Source organism: Macaca thibetana, chromosome X (assembly GCF_024542745.1).
Source record: "Macaca thibetana thibetana isolate TM-01 chromosome X, ASM2454274v1, whole genome shotgun sequence".
Classification (NCBI taxonomy): domain Eukaryota; kingdom Metazoa; phylum Chordata; class Mammalia; order Primates; family Cercopithecidae; genus Macaca; species Macaca thibetana.
Genome location: NC_065598.1, coordinates 76894703 through 76911704, shown reverse-complemented (window position 1 = coordinate 76911704; position 17002 = coordinate 76894703). Strand labels below are relative to the sequence as shown.

Here is a 17002-nt window from a genome sequence, read left to right as displayed (position 1 = left end):
AGAAAAATGGAGAAGAAATTTACAAATTAAAACAGACAAGAGCTTACCAACCAGTCCTAATGTTGGTACCTTATTTGGATCCTGATTCAAACAAACAGCTGCTAAAAGAATATTATAATATTTATGATATAACTGGAAATTCAACTTTGGATATTTGGTAATTTTAAGGAGTGATGAATTTTTTATTATACTTTAAGTTCTAGGGTGCATGTGCACAACGTGCAGGTTTGTCACATATGTATACACGTGCCATGTTGGTTCGCTGCAACCGTCAACTCGTCATTTACCTTAGGTATTCCTTGTAATGCTATCCCTCCCCCATTCCCCCATCCAATGACAGGCCCCGGTGTGTGATGTTCCCCGCCCTGTGTCCAAGTGTTCTCATTGTTCAATTCCCACCTGTGAGTGAGAACATGCAGTGTTTGGTTTTCTGTTCCTGCAATACTTTGCTCAGGATGATGGTTTCTAGCTTCATCCATGTCACTACAAAGGACATGAACTCATCCTTTTTTATGGCTGCATAGTATTCCATGGTATGTATGTGCCACATTTTCTTAATCCAGTCTATCATTGATGGACATTTGGGTTGGTTCCAAGTCTTTGCTATTGTGAATGGTGCTGCAATAAACATATGTGTGCATGTGTTTTTATAGTAGGATGATTTATAATCCTTTGGGTATATACCCAGTAATGGGATGGCTGGGTCATATGGTACTTCTAGTTCTAGATCCTTGAGGAATCGCCACACTGTCTTCCACAATGGTTGAACTAGTTTACACTCCCACCAACAGTGTAGAAGCGTTCCTATTTCAAGGAGTGATGAATTTTTAAGTGTGATAATTGTATGGCATTTTGGTATATTTAACATAATTTTAACAAATATGTTAAATATAGTTCTTATCTTTTAGAAATAAATAACTATTTACAGGTGATATATAATTCTAAGATTTGATTCAAAACAATCAGAGGTGGATGTGGAGGTGGGAAATATATGAAACTAGACTTCATAGTACATGAAGTCAACCACTCTCTCATTAGCTACTTCAACTTCTTTTCCTCCTTATCTTTCTTCTGAGGCTACCCTGATCAAAACCTAATCTAGAAAAAGATTATGATCAATTCAACTATTCCTATCCCTTAGTCCTGCCCTCAGAGACACTAGAGAAACTTATATGAGCATTAAAATCAGTGCTACCACAAACTCCTGTTTCTCACAGTCCCTAAAACAGAACTCTGCTTTTATATTTATCCATTAAGCATTCTCTCCCACTTCCTTGCAGTGCTTTTCTAATGATTTGCAATCATCCTTCATTAGTTTATTCAGTTCCATTTAATTAATTCCTGTTTCTCTGCTTCTTGGATTAGCAGTCTCATGAACCCATCTGCTTCACAACCAAAGAGTTCTGAAAATCTTGACTCAACACACTGATATAGTTTTAAATTTTTGAAAGGATGTCATCAGAAGTACCCCAGAGTATTCTTTGAAGTGTCAACACTTTGAAGTGTCTGGTGCAGTCCTTTTCCACAGGGCTCTGAGATACTACTTGGTTGAAGACAAGAATTCTGAACTGTAGCTGATTGCAGAATTTTCAGGAAAGCATCAGAGTAAAACAAAAATTATCTGTAAGTAACAGTGACTTAAAGTCACTGTGGCTAATTTGTTACTGACAGTTTTCAAGAGTGAGAGATGTGATGAAAGATTATAATGAATAATGTAACTGACAGGGAAATATAGTTGTTTCTGTGGTATGCAAAATGAGATAATAAAGTCAACCAAAAAGTTTTAAACAAAATGTCCACAAAGATAATGCTTAAGTCTATTTTCAAAGAATATAATGAATATTATATTTGATAAATAAAAATGGATAAACATTTATTCCAGAGAAAAAAAAATTGATATAATGTAATCCTGATTCATAATATATCATAAAATATAAAACATAATATGAATATACTAATAATATATATAAAATATTAAGTAAAGAAATCCAGTAAAACATCAAGTAGAGAATAGGACCTAAATATCTCTATTATAATAAAATTCCATAGGTAAGTGATGTGAACCCCCCAGTTGAGAACCACTGGCCTAGAAGATCCTAGGTTCACATTAAATAAGTAAGATTGAGATGAAATAAACATTTTAAATAATACTCTATACTGTTGCCTAACATCAGACAAAGTACCTTCAGGACTCATAAACATAGGAAAACTCAACATAACCTTGAAGTACTATTTCAATGTTTTCCCTGAGATTAAAATCTATTGTGAAAAGTGGAAGTATTTACAAATCTTCAGGGACTTGTAATTAAGCACATGATTTCCAAAATATTTATATTAATAAATTTTATTCATACAAATTTAACCTAGAGAGAGCTGAACATTTTTATCTGATAATTAGTCCCATACAACTCATTAACAGTAATATACTAAATAAATTTTATTATTTCTAGCCCTTCTATTTTTACAAAGAAAGAAACAGATCCTTTGTGAGTTTACCTTCTTGAAAATGTTAGGTAGTTTTAGATGTAAAACATATCCCCACATTTTATTTTAGTTTATTTTACATCTAAGGATTCAACTTTGTGAAAGCAAAAATCAAAAGTGTTCTTGAAATTTGAGCACTTAAGATAGGATCATGGATGCCTGAGGGATAATATTTGTCTCCCTATTTGAAAGTGACAATACCAATTTTAAAAATAAAAATAGACATGATTATAAGGAAACTTAGCACTTTCTGTAAGAGAAAAATAAACAAAGATGTTATAAAGTCAACATAAAGCACACAATGGAGCACTATTCAGCCATAACAAAGAATGAGATTCTGTCATTTGCAACAACATGAATAGAACTGGAGATCATTATGTTAAGTGACATAATCCAGACACAAAAAGATAAACAACGCATGTTCTCACTTATTTGTGGTATCGAAAAATCAAAACAATTAAGCTCATAAACATAGTACAAGGATGGTTATCAGAGACTGGGAAAGGTAGTTGGGAGCTATGGGAAGGTGGGGATGGTTAATGGATACAAAAAAATAGTTAGAATAAATAAGACCTACCATTTGATAGCACAACAGGGTAACTATAGTCTATAATAACATTTTTTTATTATTAGTATTCTTTTGAGAGGGAGTCTCACTCTGTCACCCAGGCTGGAGTGCTGTGGCCGGATCTCAGCTCACTGCAAGCTCCGCCTCCCGGGTTCCCGCCATTCTCCTGCCTTGGCCTCCCGAGTAGCTGGGACTACAGGCGCCCGCCACCTCACCCGGCTAGTGTTTTTTTTTTTTTCTTTTTTCGTATTTTTTAGTAGAGACGGGGTTTCATCGTGTTAGCCAGGATGGTCTCGATCTCCTGACCTCGTGATCCGCCCGCCTCAGCCTCCCAAAGTGCTGGGATTACAGGCTTGAGCCACCACGCCCGGCCTATAATAACTTTTTAAAAAGATTTTAAGTTACAAATATTTAACAATTCACGAATTGTTAATTGTCATCTTTCCACAGGGACCACACTAATTCTCTCTGTAGCATTCCAATCTTAGTATACATGCTGCCAAAGCAAGCACAATATAGTCAGTAACAACGTACTTGTACATTTCAAAATAGAGGGTGTAAATGGATTGTTTGTAACACAAAGAATAAATGCTTGAGGGAATGGTTATCCCCAAAAATTATATGGTTAAAAAATGTGACTTCCTATTGTACACTTAAAAACAGTTAAAATAAAATAGTGGCCGGTTGGCTCGCTGGGACCGCGCGCACCGGCCGCAGAGTCCCTTGAGTGGATTGGGAAGTGACACCCCACCTGCCCCGAGCTCACCATTTTCCTCTCGCGCTGGCTGCAGCTGACCCGGCGAAGGAAACCGACCGGGCCCTGGGCTGGAGGTAAAACCCCACGCTCAGAAAGAAGAATTAACTCGACTTTTTTCGGAGGGGCGGAGCAAGATGGCCGAATAGGAACAGCTCCAGTCTCCAACTCCCATCGCGAGCGACACAGAAGACCGGTGATTTCTGCATTTTCAACTGAGGTACTGGGTTCATCTCACTGGGGAGTGCCGGACGATTGGTGCTGGTCAGCTGCTGCAGCCCGACCAGCGAGAGCTGAAGCAGGGCGAGGCATTGCCTCACCTGGAAAGCGCAAGGGGGAAGGGAATCCCTTTTCCTAGCCAGGGGAACTGAGACACACAACACCTGGAAAATCGGGTAACTCCCACCCCAATACTGCGCTTTAAGCAAACAGGCACACCAGGAGATCATATCCCACACCTGGCCGGGAGGGTCCCACACCCACGGAGCCTCCCTCATTGCTAGCACAGCAGTCTGTGATCTACCGGCAAGGCAGCAGCGAGGCTGGGGGAGGGGCGCCCGCCATTGCTGAGGCTTAAGTAGGTAAACAAAGCTGCTGGGAAGCTTGAACTGGGTGGAGCTCACAGCAGCTCAAGGAAACCTGCCTGTCTCTGTAGACTCCACCTCTGGGGACAGGGCAATAACAAACACAGCCGAAACCTCTGCAGACGCAAACGACTCTGTCTGACAGCTTTGAAGAGAGCAGTGGATCTCCCAACATGGAGGTTGAGATCTGAGAAGGGACAGACTCCCTGCTCAAGTGGGTCCCTGACCCCTGAGTAGCCTAACTGGGAGACATCCCCCACTAGGGGCAGTCTGACACCCCACACCTCACAGGGTGGAGTACACCCCTGAGAGGAAGCTTCCAAAGCAAGAATCAGACAGGTACACTCGCTGTTCAGAAATATTCTATCTTCTGCAGCCTCTGCTGCTGATACCCAGGCAAACAGGGTCTGGAGTGGACCTCAAGCAATCTCCAACAGACCTACAGCTGAGGGTCCTGACTGTTAGAAGGAAAACTATCAAACAGGAAGGACACCTACACCAAAACCCCATCAGTACATCACCATCATCAAAGACCAGAGGCAGATAAAACCACAAAGATGGGGAAAAAGCAGGGCAGAAAAGCTGGAAATTCAAAAAATAAGAGCGCATCTCCCCCGGCAAAGGAGCGCAGCTCATCGCCAGCAACGGATCAAAGCTGGACGGAGAATGACTTTGACGAGATGAGAGAAGAAGGCTTCAGTCCATCAAATTTCTCAGAGCTAAAGGAGGAATTACGTACCCAGCGCAAAGAAACTAAAAATCTTGAAAAAAAAGTGGAAGAATTGATGGCTAGAGTAATTAATGCAGAGAAGTTCATAAACGAAATGAAAGAGATGAAAACCATGACACGAGAAATACGTGACAAATGCACAAGCCTCAGTAACCGACTCGATCAACTGGAAGAAAGAGTATCAGCGATTGAGGATCAAATGAATGAAATGAAGTGAGAAGAGAAATCAAAAGAAAAAAGAAGAAAAAGAAATGAACAAAGCCTGCAAGAAGTATGGGATTATGTAAAAAGACCAAATCTACGTCTGATTGGGGTGCCTGAAAGTGAGGGGGAAAATGGAACCAAGTTGGAAAACACTCTTCAGGATATCATCCAGGAGAACTTCCCCAACCTAGTAGGGCAGGCCAACATTCAAATCCAGGAAATACAGAGAACGCCACAAAGATACTCCTCGAGAAGAGCAACTCCAAGACACATAATTGCCAGATTCACCAAAGTTGAAATGAAGGAAAAAATCTTAAGGGCAGCCAGAGAGAAAGGTCGGGTTACCCACAAAGGGAAGCCCATCAGACTAACAGCAGATCTCTCGGCAGAAACTCCCCAAGCCAGAAGAGAGTGGGGGCCAATATTCAACATTCTTAAAGAAAAGAATTTTCAACCCAGAATTTCATATCCAGCCAAACTAAGTTTCATAAGTGAAGGAGAAATAAAATCCTTTACAGATAAGCAAATGCTTAGAGATTTTGTCACCACTAGGCCTGCCTTACAAGAGACCCTGAAGGAAGCACTAAACATGGAAAGGAACAACCGGTACCAGCCATTGCAAAAACATGCCAAGATGTAAAGACCATCGAGGCTAGGAAGAAACTGCATCAACCAACGAGCAAAATAACCAGTTAATATCATAATGGCAGGATTAAGTTCACACATAACAATCTTAACCTTAAATGTAAATGGACTAAATGCTCCAATTAAAAGACACAGACTGGCAAACTGGATAAAGAGTCAAGACCCATCAGTCTGCTGTATTCAGGAGACCCATCTCACACGCAGAGACATACATAGGCTCAAAATAAAGGGATGGAGGAAGATTTACCAAGCAAATGGAGAACAAAAAAAAGCGGGGGTTGCAATACTAGTCTCTGATAAAACAGACTTTAAACCATCAAAGATCAAAAGAGACAAAGAAGGCCATTACATAATGGTAAAGGGATCAATTCAACAGGGAGAGCTAACTATCCTAAATATATATGCACCCAATACAGGAGCACCCAGATTCATCAAGCAAGTCCTTAGAGACTTACAAAGAGACTTAGACTCCCATAAAATAATAATGGGAGACTTCAACACTCCACTGTCAACATTAGACAGATCAACGAGACAGAAAGTTAACAAGGATATCCAGGAATTGAACTCATCTCTGCAGCAAGCAGACCTAATAGACATCTATAGAACTCTCCACCCCAAATCAACAGAATATACATTCTTCTCAGCACCACATCGTACTTACTCCAAAATCGACCACGTAATTGTAAGTAAAGCACTCCTCAGCAAATGTACAAGAACAGAAATTATAACAAACTGTCTCTCAGACCACAGTGCAATCAAACTAGAACTCAGGACTAAGAAACTCAATCAAAACCGCTCAACTACATGGAAACTGAACAACCTGCTCCTGAATGACTACTGGGTACATAACAAAATGAAGGCAGAAATAAAGATGTTCTTTGAAACCAATGAGAACAAAGATACAACATACCAGAATCTCTGGGACACATTTAAAGCAGTGTGTAGAGGGAAATTTATAGCACTAAATGCCCACAAGAGAAAGCAGGAAAGATCTAAAATGGACACTCTAACATCGCAATTAAAAGAACTAGAGAAGCAAGAGCAAACACATTCGAAAGCTAGCAGAAGGCTAGAAATAACTAAGATCAGAGCAGAACTGAAGGAGATAGAGACACAAAAAACTCTCCAAAAAATCAATGAATCCAGGAGTTGGTTTTTTGAAAAGATCAACAAAACTGACAGACCACTAGCAAGACTAATAAAGAAGAAAAGAGAGAAGAATCAAATCGACGGAATTAAAAATGATAAAGGGGATATCACCACCGACCCCACAGAAATACAAACTACCATCAGAGAATACTATAAACACCTCTATGCAAATAAACTGGAAAATCTAGAAGAAATGGATAATTTCCTGGACACTTACACTCTTCCAAGACTAAACCAGGAAGAAGTTGAATCCCTGAAGAGACCAATAGCAGGCTTTGAAATTGAGGCAATAATTAATAGCCTACCAACCAAAAAAAGTCCAGGACCAGATGGATTTACAGCTGAATTCTACCAGAGGTACAAGGAGGAGTTGGTACCATTCCTTCTGAAACTATTCCAATCAATAGAAAAAGAGGGAATCCTCCCTAACTCATTTTATGAGGCCAACATCATCCTGATACCAAAGCCTGGCAGAAACACAACAAAAAAAGAGAATTTTAGACCAATATCCCTGATGAACATCGATGCAAAAATCCTCAATAAAATACTGGCAAACCGGATTCAGCAACACATCAAAAAGCTTATCCACCATGATCAAGTGGGCTTCATCCCTGGGATGCAAGGCTGGTTCAACATTCGCAAATCAATAAACATAATCCAGCATATAAACAGAACCAAAGACAAGAACCACATGATTATCTCAATAGATGCAGAAAAGGCTTTTGACAAAATTCAACAGCCCTTCATGCTAAAAACGCTCAATAAATTCGGTATTGATGGAACGTACCTAAAAATAATAAGAGCTATTTATGACAAACCCACAGCCAATATCATACTGAATGGGCAAAAACTGGAAAAATTCCCTTTGAAAACTGGCACAAGACAGGGATGCCCTCTCTCACCACTCCTATTCAACATAGTGTTGGAAGTTCTGGCTAGGGCAATTAGGCAACAGAAAGAAATCAAGGGTATTCAGTTAGGAAAAGAAGAAGTCAAACTTTCCCTGTTTGCAGATGACATGATTGTATATTTAGAAAACCCCATTGTCTCAGCACAAAGTCTCCTTAACCTGATAAGCAACTTCAGCAAAGTCTCAGGATACAAAATTAATGTGCAAAAATCACAAGCATTCTTATACACCAGTAACAGACAAACAGAGAGCCAAATCAGGAATGAACTTCCATTCACAATTGCTTCAAAGAGAATCAAATACCTAGGAATCCAACTTACAAGGGATGTAAAGGACCTCTTCAAGGAGAACTACAAACCACTGCTCAGTGAAATCAAAGAGGACACAAACAAATGGAAGAACATACCATGCTCATGGATAGGAAGAATCAATATCGTGAAAATGGCCATACTGCCCAAGGTAATTTATAGATTCAATGCCATCCCCATCAAGCTACCAATGAGTTTCTTCACAGAATTGGAAAAAACTGCTTTAAAGTTCATATGGAACCAAAAAAGAGCCCGCATCTCCAAGACAATCCTAAGTCAAAAGAACAAAGCTGGAGGCATCACGCTACCTGACTTCAAACTATACTACAAGGCTACAGTAACCAAAACAGCATGGTACTGGTACCAAAACAAAGATATAGACCAATGGAACAGAACAGAGTCCTCAGAAATAATACCACACATCTACAGCCATCTGATCTTTGACAAACCTGAGAGAAACAAGAAATGGGGAAAGGATTCCCTATTTAATAAATGGTGCTGGGAAAATTGGCTAGCCATAAGTAGAAAGCTGAAACTGGATCCTTTCCTTACTCCTTATATGAAAATTAATTCAAGATGGATTAGAGACTTAAATGTTAGACCTAATACCATAAAAATCCTAGAGGAAAACCTAGGTAGTACCATTCAGGACATAGGCCTGGGCAAAGACTTCATGTCTAAAACACCAAAAGCAACGGCAGCAAAAGCCAAAATTGACAAATGGGATCTCATTAAACTAAAGAGCTTCTGCACAGCAAAAGAAACTACCATCTGAGTGAACAGGCAACCTACAGAATGGGAGAAAATTTTTGCAATCTACTCATCTGACAAAGGACTAATATCCAGAACCTACAAAGAACTCAAACAAATTTACAAGAAAAAAACAAACAACCCCATCAAAAAGTGGGCAAAGGATATGAACAGACATTTCTCAAAAGAAGACATGCATACAGCCAACAGACACATGAATAAATGCTCATCATCACTGGCCATCAGAGAAATGCAAATCAAAACCACAATGAGATACCATCTCACACTAGTTAGAATGGCGATCATTAAAAAGTCAGGAAACAACAGGTGCTGGAGAGGATGTGGAGAAATAGGAACACTTTTACACTGTTGGTGGGATGGTAAACTAGTTCAACCATTATGGAAAACAGTATGGCGATTCCTCAAGGATCTAGAACTAGATGTACCATATGACCCAGCCATCCCATTACTGGGTATATACCCAAAGGATTATAAATTATGCTGCTATAAAGACACATGCACTCGTATGTTTATTGCAGCACTATTCACAATAGCAAAGACTTGGAATCAACCCAAATGTCCATCAGTGACTGATTGGATTAAGAAAATGTGGCACATATACACCATGGAATACTATGCAGCCATCAAAAAGGATGAGTTTGTGTCCTTTGTAGGGACATAGATGCAGCTGGAAACCATCATTCTTAGCAAACTATCACAAGAACACAAAACCAAACACCGCATGTTCTCACTCATAGGTGGGAACTGAACAATGAGATCACTTGGACTCAGGAAGGGGAACATCACACACAGGGGCCTGTCATGGGGAGGGGGGAGGGGGGAGGGATTGCATTGGGAGTTATACCTGATGGAAATGACAAGTTGATGGGTGCAGCACACCAACATGGCACAAGTATACATATGTAACAAACCTGCACGTTATGCACATGTACCCTACAACTTAAAGTATAATAATAATAAATTAATTAAAAATAAATAAATAAATAAATAAAATAAAATAGTATGTCTTATAAAAATTTATCAAATCCACATAAAGTACAGAGAATTATTTTAGTAAGACACAAAATCTTTGCTATCTAGGTTAAAGGCAATAAATAGCAAACCAAGGAAATGAGCCCATCAAAATTGAGAAAACTTTGCTGAGATATTAAAGCATGTAATAGCTTTTCACACTCAGGCATTATAAAACAAGTCAAACAAAAATTGTCTTCCAAGTTTGCATTTTCATTATGCTCTTTCATTTTCTGGAACAGACTGACACTGTACTTTATTTAGGAGGTCTGTGAGGTCAGGACTAATTTCATATTACTAAGATGTTATTAACATGCAATATATTCATCATTGATAACTTCAAATGAATCAGTAAAGAAGCAATTAAATTTTTTCTTAGTTTCAATTTTTAATGTGGTAAATATTTCAAGAAATAACTCATAAAATAATGCTCCTTGGAGACCTCAATATATTCAAAGAGTGTATTACTCAGGGTTCTTTAAAGGGACAGAACTAATAGGATAGATGAATATATAAAAGGAAGTTGATTAGGAGAATTGACTCATGATTACAAAGTGAAGTCCCACATTGGGGTGTCTGCAAGCTGAGGAACCAGGAAACCAGTCCAAGTCACAAAACCTCAAAGTTAAGGAAGCCAGTAGTGTAGCCTTCAGTCTGTGGCTGAAGGCCGGAAAGTCCCTGGCAAATCACTGATGTAAGTCCAAGAGTTCAAAAGCTGAAGAATTTGGAGTCTGATATTCAAGGACAGGAAGCATCCAGCACAGGAGAAAGATGGAGGCCAGAAGACACAAGCCAGTCTAGTCCTTCCACATTCCTCTGCCTACTTTTATCTAAGCCATGCTGGCAGCTGATTAGATAGTGCCCACCTGGATTGAGGGTGGGTCTGCCTCTTGAAGTCACTAACTCAAATGTTAATCTACTTTGGCAACACCCTCCCAGACACACCCAGGAACAATACATTCTTCAATTCAATCAAGTTGATACTCAATATTAACCATCACAAAGAGTATAAAGAAGTTTAGAGACAAAACAAAACAAAACAAAAATCCTCTGAGAACTGCTACTTTGGTATAACATTAATCGTGTCCATGAGAAACAGAAGCATGTACACAATCTTATTTCTCCAAAACTATTGTTCTTAAATATAGTCTCAAACATTTATATTAATTATCACTTTTAACCGAAGTAACTTCTATTTCACAAAGAAAACTGAGGAGTGGGTAACTGAGAATTGCCTGCTACACCTCAGCATATAGCAGACCAGGAGAGTTCATGGATATGCATAACACAACATTTTAAAGCTACCCACATCCCATATACAGCATTTCAAAGTAGCAAGAATGAGCATATTATCATGACCTAAAGATACAATTTAGCAGTCACATGCAATGGCTCACACTTGTGGTCCCAGCACTTTGGGAGGCCAAGGTGAGAAGAGCACTTGAGCCCGGGAATTTGAGACCAGCCTTGGCAACATAGTGAGAACCCATTTCTATAAAATAAAAAAGTTAATGGGGTGTGTTTTATTTTATTTAGAAATGATGTAGACATTTAGTGAATTCATTGATTAACTCAATTCACTATGAGTCCAAGGTTTTAAGTTATCTGAAGATCTAGAAAATTATCTGGAAGCTGACATACTGCAAAGCATAAATACTATTGAAACATAGTTCATCAGAATAATGATTCAATTTGGTTAAATGTAAATGTACATATTTCATAATCTTAAACATTAAGTAATGCTAGTTTCATTGATCAGTAAACCTGTATAAGTCTAGGAAAAACATACCCATGTAGAATAGAAATGTATACTTGTATTATACCTAACACTGATGAATCAGAGAAAAAGACATGGCTATTTTTATACAGGCAAAATTAACAAACTGCTCTGGTTTGCCAAAGTATTTGCTAAATTATGTAAACTTGGATTTATATCCAGTTTTAGTCTTCTGCATATGACTAGCCATTTATTGCTGCACCATTTATTGAATAAGAATCCTGTGTCCATTACTTGTCTTTGTCAGGTTTGTCAAAGATCATATGGTTGTATGTGTGTGTTCTTATTTCTGGGTTCTCTATTCTGTTGCATTGGTTTATGTGTCTGGTTTTGTACCAGTACCATGCTGTTTTGGTTACTGTAGCTCTGTAGTGCAGTTTGAAATCAGGTAAATTGATGCCTCCAGCTTTGTTCTTTCTGCTAAGATTGCCTTGGGTATTAGGGCTGTTTTTGTTTCTATATGAATTTTAAAATAGTCTTTTTTAGTTCTGTGAAGAATGTCATTGGTAGATTCATAGACATAGCATTGAATCTATAAATTTATTTGGGCAGTGCGGGCATTTTAACAATATTGATTCTCCCTATCCATGAGCATGGAATGTTTTACAATATATTTGTGTCATCTCTGATTTCTTGGAGCAGTGGTTTGTAGTTCTCCTTGTAGAGATCTTTCACTTCCTTAGTTAGCTGTATTACTAGGTATTTTGTGTGTGTGTGTGACATATATGAATGGGAGTTCATTCCTGATTTGGCTGTCAGTTTGGCTGTTGTTGGTGTATATGGTGTATATGGATGCTAGTGATTTTTGTCATTGATATTGTATTGGGCAACTTTGCTGAAGTTATTTATCAGCTGGAGGAGCTTTTGGGCCAAGACTATGAGTTTTTTTAGATATGGGATCATGTCATCTGCAAACAGAGATAGTTTGAATTCCTCTCTTCCTGTTTGGATGTCGTGTTTGTGTGTCTGATTGCCATAGCCAGAACTTCCAATACTATGTTGAAGGAGTGGTGAGACAGGACATCCTTGTCTTTTGCAGGTTTTCAAGAAGAATGCTTCCAGCTTTTGCCCATTCAGTATGATGTTGGCTGTGGATTTGTCATATATGGCTCTTGTTATTTTGTGGTATGTTCCTTTAATAGTTTATTGAGAGTTTTTAACATAAAGAGGTGTTGAATTTTATTAAAAGCCTTTTCTGCATCTACTGAGATAATTATGTGGTTTTGTCTTTAGTTCTGTTTATGTGATGAATCACATTTATTGATTTGCACATGTTAAATCAACTTTGCATCCCAAGGATGAAGCCTACTTGATCATGGTGAATTAACTTTTTGATGTGCTGTTGGATGTGGTTTGCCAATAATTTTTGGGAATTTTTGCATCGATGTTTATCAAATATATTGGCCTGAAGTTTTCTTTTCTTGTTGTATCTCTGCCAGGTTTTGGTATCAAGATGATGCTGGTCTCATAGAATGAGTTAGGGGAAAGTTCCTCCTCCTCAATTTTGTGGAATAGTTTCAGTAGGAATGGTACCAGCTCTTCTTTGTACATCTGGTAAAATTTAGCTGTGAATCTGTCTGGTCCTGACCTCTTTTTTGTTGTTGTTGGTAGGCTACTTATTAGTGCCTTAATTTCAAAGCTCATTATTGGTGTGTCCAAGGATTCAATTTCTTTCTGGTTTAGTCTTAGGAAGATTTATGTGTCCAGGAATTTATCCATTTTGTCTAGATTTTCTAGTTAATGTGCATACGGGTATTCGTAATATTTTTCAATAGTAGTTTGTATTTCTGTGGGGTCAGTGGAAATATCCCTCTTGTCATTTCTAATTGTGTTTATTTCAGTCCTCTCTCTTTCCTTCTCTATTCTTGTCTGCTTGTCTTATTTCAAAAAGGCAGTGTTCAAGCTCTGAGATTCTTTCCTACACTTGGTTTATTCTGCAATAATACTTGTGATTGCATTATGAAGTTCTGTAGTGTGTTCTTCAGCTCTATTAGGTTGGTTATGTTCTTCTCTGCACTGGCTATTTTGTATGTCCGCTCCTGCCATGTTTTATCATGATTTTTAGCTTTCTTGCATTGGGTTACAATGCACTCCTGTAGTTCAGTGAACTCCTTTGTTATCACTATTCCGAATTCTATTTCTGTCATTTCAGTCATCTCAGACTCCGCCAGGTTCCAAACCCTTGGTAGAGGCCATGCAGTCACTTGGAGGAAAGAAAGTACTCTGACTTTTTGAGTTTTCAGTGTTCTTGCACGATTCTTTCTCATCTTTGTAGACTTATTTACCTTCAATTTTTGAGGTTGTTGACCTTTAGATGGTCTTTAAAATTTTATCCTATTTGATGACCTTCAGAGTTTGATTGTTGTATAAGGTGGATTCAGCCAACTGGCTTCATTTCTGGAAGATCTTATGGGGCCAACATTCAACTTTCAATTCCTGGACTGCATGTTCTAACTCTAGGGGACTTGTATTGGGCCCCAGCATTGTTCTCTGATTTCTCGAGGTTTGGAAGCTACTGCAGCTGGAGGACTGAGGTGCAACAGCTCTAGCCCAATGTTAGTGGATGCAGGGGTGCCAGCCTCCCTGAGGGAGTTCATCACAGTGACAAAGGGAAGGCAGTTAAGGAGGAGTGGGGGGCCTCTGATGGAGACTGTGTGTGCTGTTGCACTAGAAGTGATGTTGGTTTGGGGCAGGCTGCTGGCCAGGGCAGGTCTGGGTGCCTTTTCTGTGCCCTGCAAGTAGGAGTGATCGCTCAGGATGTGGGAGGAGACCCTGTTCTCTGGGCAGCATTAGCCGCAAGATTGGGGAACTGGTGGGGCGGGGCTTGCTGGCTCTGTGCCCACCAAGGCTCCATCTACAATGGTGGTCTGCAGGGGTCATGGGGCTGCTTCACTCCCATGTGCTGGCAGGGCAAGTAAAGCAAAACCCACCTGTGCTGACACCCACTAGCAAACTGATGTGGGGAGTTGCTGTGGGTTCAGGGGAGCCTGCAGTATAGGGAGGGAACATGCAGGCTGGTGCACAGCTGTAGGGACCACCACACTGGAGCTCTCCACCTGTCAAGCATGGTTCAATGGTGCAGAAGCTACGATTTGTAATATGTTTCTAAGTTGGATTCTTCAAGCATACATTTTTAGCACATTGAAAATCTTAAATACTCAGTTTCCTTAATTTCTTGGAATTTTAGGAATATTTAATTATATAAGCACTTATTTATCTATGTAAGCCATACATAATAAAGGTCCTTTTAATTTAAGTAACTTTATGATATAATTTATTTTTTGAGGTAAACATTACTTGCTTTTATTTATTGTGTTAGAAATAATATAATAATTTACTAACAACATCTGAAGGTAGAAAATCCCACACTCACATGGGAGGTCATGATCTTTATAAATTACAGGCACATAAATATGCAGACACAAAGGGGTTTACAGCTTCTGTTCCAAAATTTCAGCCATGTGGCCAAAAGCAGTGACACACACCTGTAATCCTAGCACTGTGGGAGACCAAGGTAACAGAATCACTTGAGCTCAGAAGTTTGAGAACAGCCTGGGCAACATAGTGAGACCACATCTCTACAAAAAAATTTTAAATTAGCCTGACTTGGTGGTGCACACCTGTAGTCTCAGCTACTTGGGTGGCTGAGGATCGCTTGAACCCAGGAGATCAAGGCTGCAGTGAGCCATGATTGTGCCACACCACTCCAGCCTGGGAAACAGAGAAAAACCCTGTCTCAAAAAAATGAATAAAATAAATTAAAAAATTAAGTAAATAAATAAATAAAATTTTCAGATATTAATTAAGAATAAACACAGAAACACAAAAGATCGCCAGTCCGGATATCAAAGAGCTAGTCCTCTTCCTGTTAGACAAAAAAATTCCTAATTATTTGAACTTAATTAAAATAGACAAATAAGACAACAAATTGAAAAAAAAAAACTAGCAAATGCAATTCCCTGTTGTCTCTCACCCAACATAGATATTATAAACATTTAATTCACTTACACATATCATTGATAAGAGTACAAAATCAAATTCCTCATGTATGGTCAGACTATAAAACCAAATTCCCAGTAATTACTCCTAGCTGTGATAAATAACTTATTAGCCACAAATGAACAAAAACAAATGAAATCAAAACACAACATTAATAAAGATGAAGATCAAAACTAGAGAAATAGAAAGTCAGCAGTGCTGGTGAGGAGTGGTGGCTCACACCTGTAATCCAAGCACATTGGGAGGCCATGGCAGAACGATTGCTTTGAGCTCAGGAGTACGATACCAGCCTGGGCGACATGGCGAAATCCCGTCTCTACCAAAAGTACAAAAATTAGCCAGGCTCTGGTGGCTCATGCCTGTAGTCCCAGCTACTCTGCAGGCTGGGACTGGAGAATCGCTTGAGCTTTGAAAGTGGAGGTTTCAGTCAGCTGAGATTGCACCACTGCACTCCAGCATGGGTAACAGAGTGAGACACTGTCTCAAAACAACAACAACAACAAAAAGAAAGTCAGCAGTGCTATATTGCCAATTTGGAGTCATCTCTAGAAGCCAAGAGAGACTGGTCTGGGCTTAAATAGCTTATGGGGTGCACTCCTCTCGTTAAGTTTACTTGGTTCTGTTAGAAGAATTCACTAGGCATCTCAGTGGAAAACTGTTAAAAGACAATTTTCAAAAAAAAAAAAAAGTAAAATCATGACTGTCATATAAATATGTTATGTATTTCATTTAGCCATGAGGAAACAACACAGATATGACTACTGGTTCAAAAGAGACTCTGAAGAACAAACAAATTTAAAGATCAGAAAAATTAAAATAAATGTTCCAACAGAAGCAAAACTGCTTTTTTCAAGTAGAATGGGGGACCAAAAGAGAGAAGTTATTTGAACTTCTCTTGGATAGACAGAATTTGCAAATCCATAAATAAGAATTATTTTTCATTGATACCATTTATTTACAGTTTACAGAGTTATAAAATAGCTTCTAGAATCATAAAACTCAGAGAGGTGTTCTCTAGAGTCTAGAAAATGGATAGTTTTCCAGTGAAGTACTTTTCATTTTTCTACAGAGTGTCGCCTCCAGATTCTGTCAAACTTAGGTTTAAAAC

General features: G+C 38.8%; 2 protein-coding genes and 1 non-coding gene across 5 annotated transcripts in view; 1 reads left to right on the top strand and 2 right to left on the bottom strand.

Annotated features, from left to right (window-relative positions):
• The window catches only part of SH3BGRL (SH3 domain binding glutamate rich protein like), a 523004-nt gene that overhangs the window by 367064 nt on the left and 138938 nt on the right, over positions 1–17002 (bottom strand). The gene's annotated exons all lie outside the window — the stretch shown is intronic.
• Positions 1–17002, top strand: part of LOC126946313 (40S ribosomal protein S24) — a 1171839-nt gene that overhangs the window by 1057793 nt on the left and 97044 nt on the right. The window lies entirely within an intron of this gene.
• Positions 3456–3564, bottom strand: LOC126946989 (U6 spliceosomal RNA). The gene has a single exon (XR_007722850.1). It is a non-coding gene; the product is annotated as a U6 spliceosomal RNA (small nuclear RNA).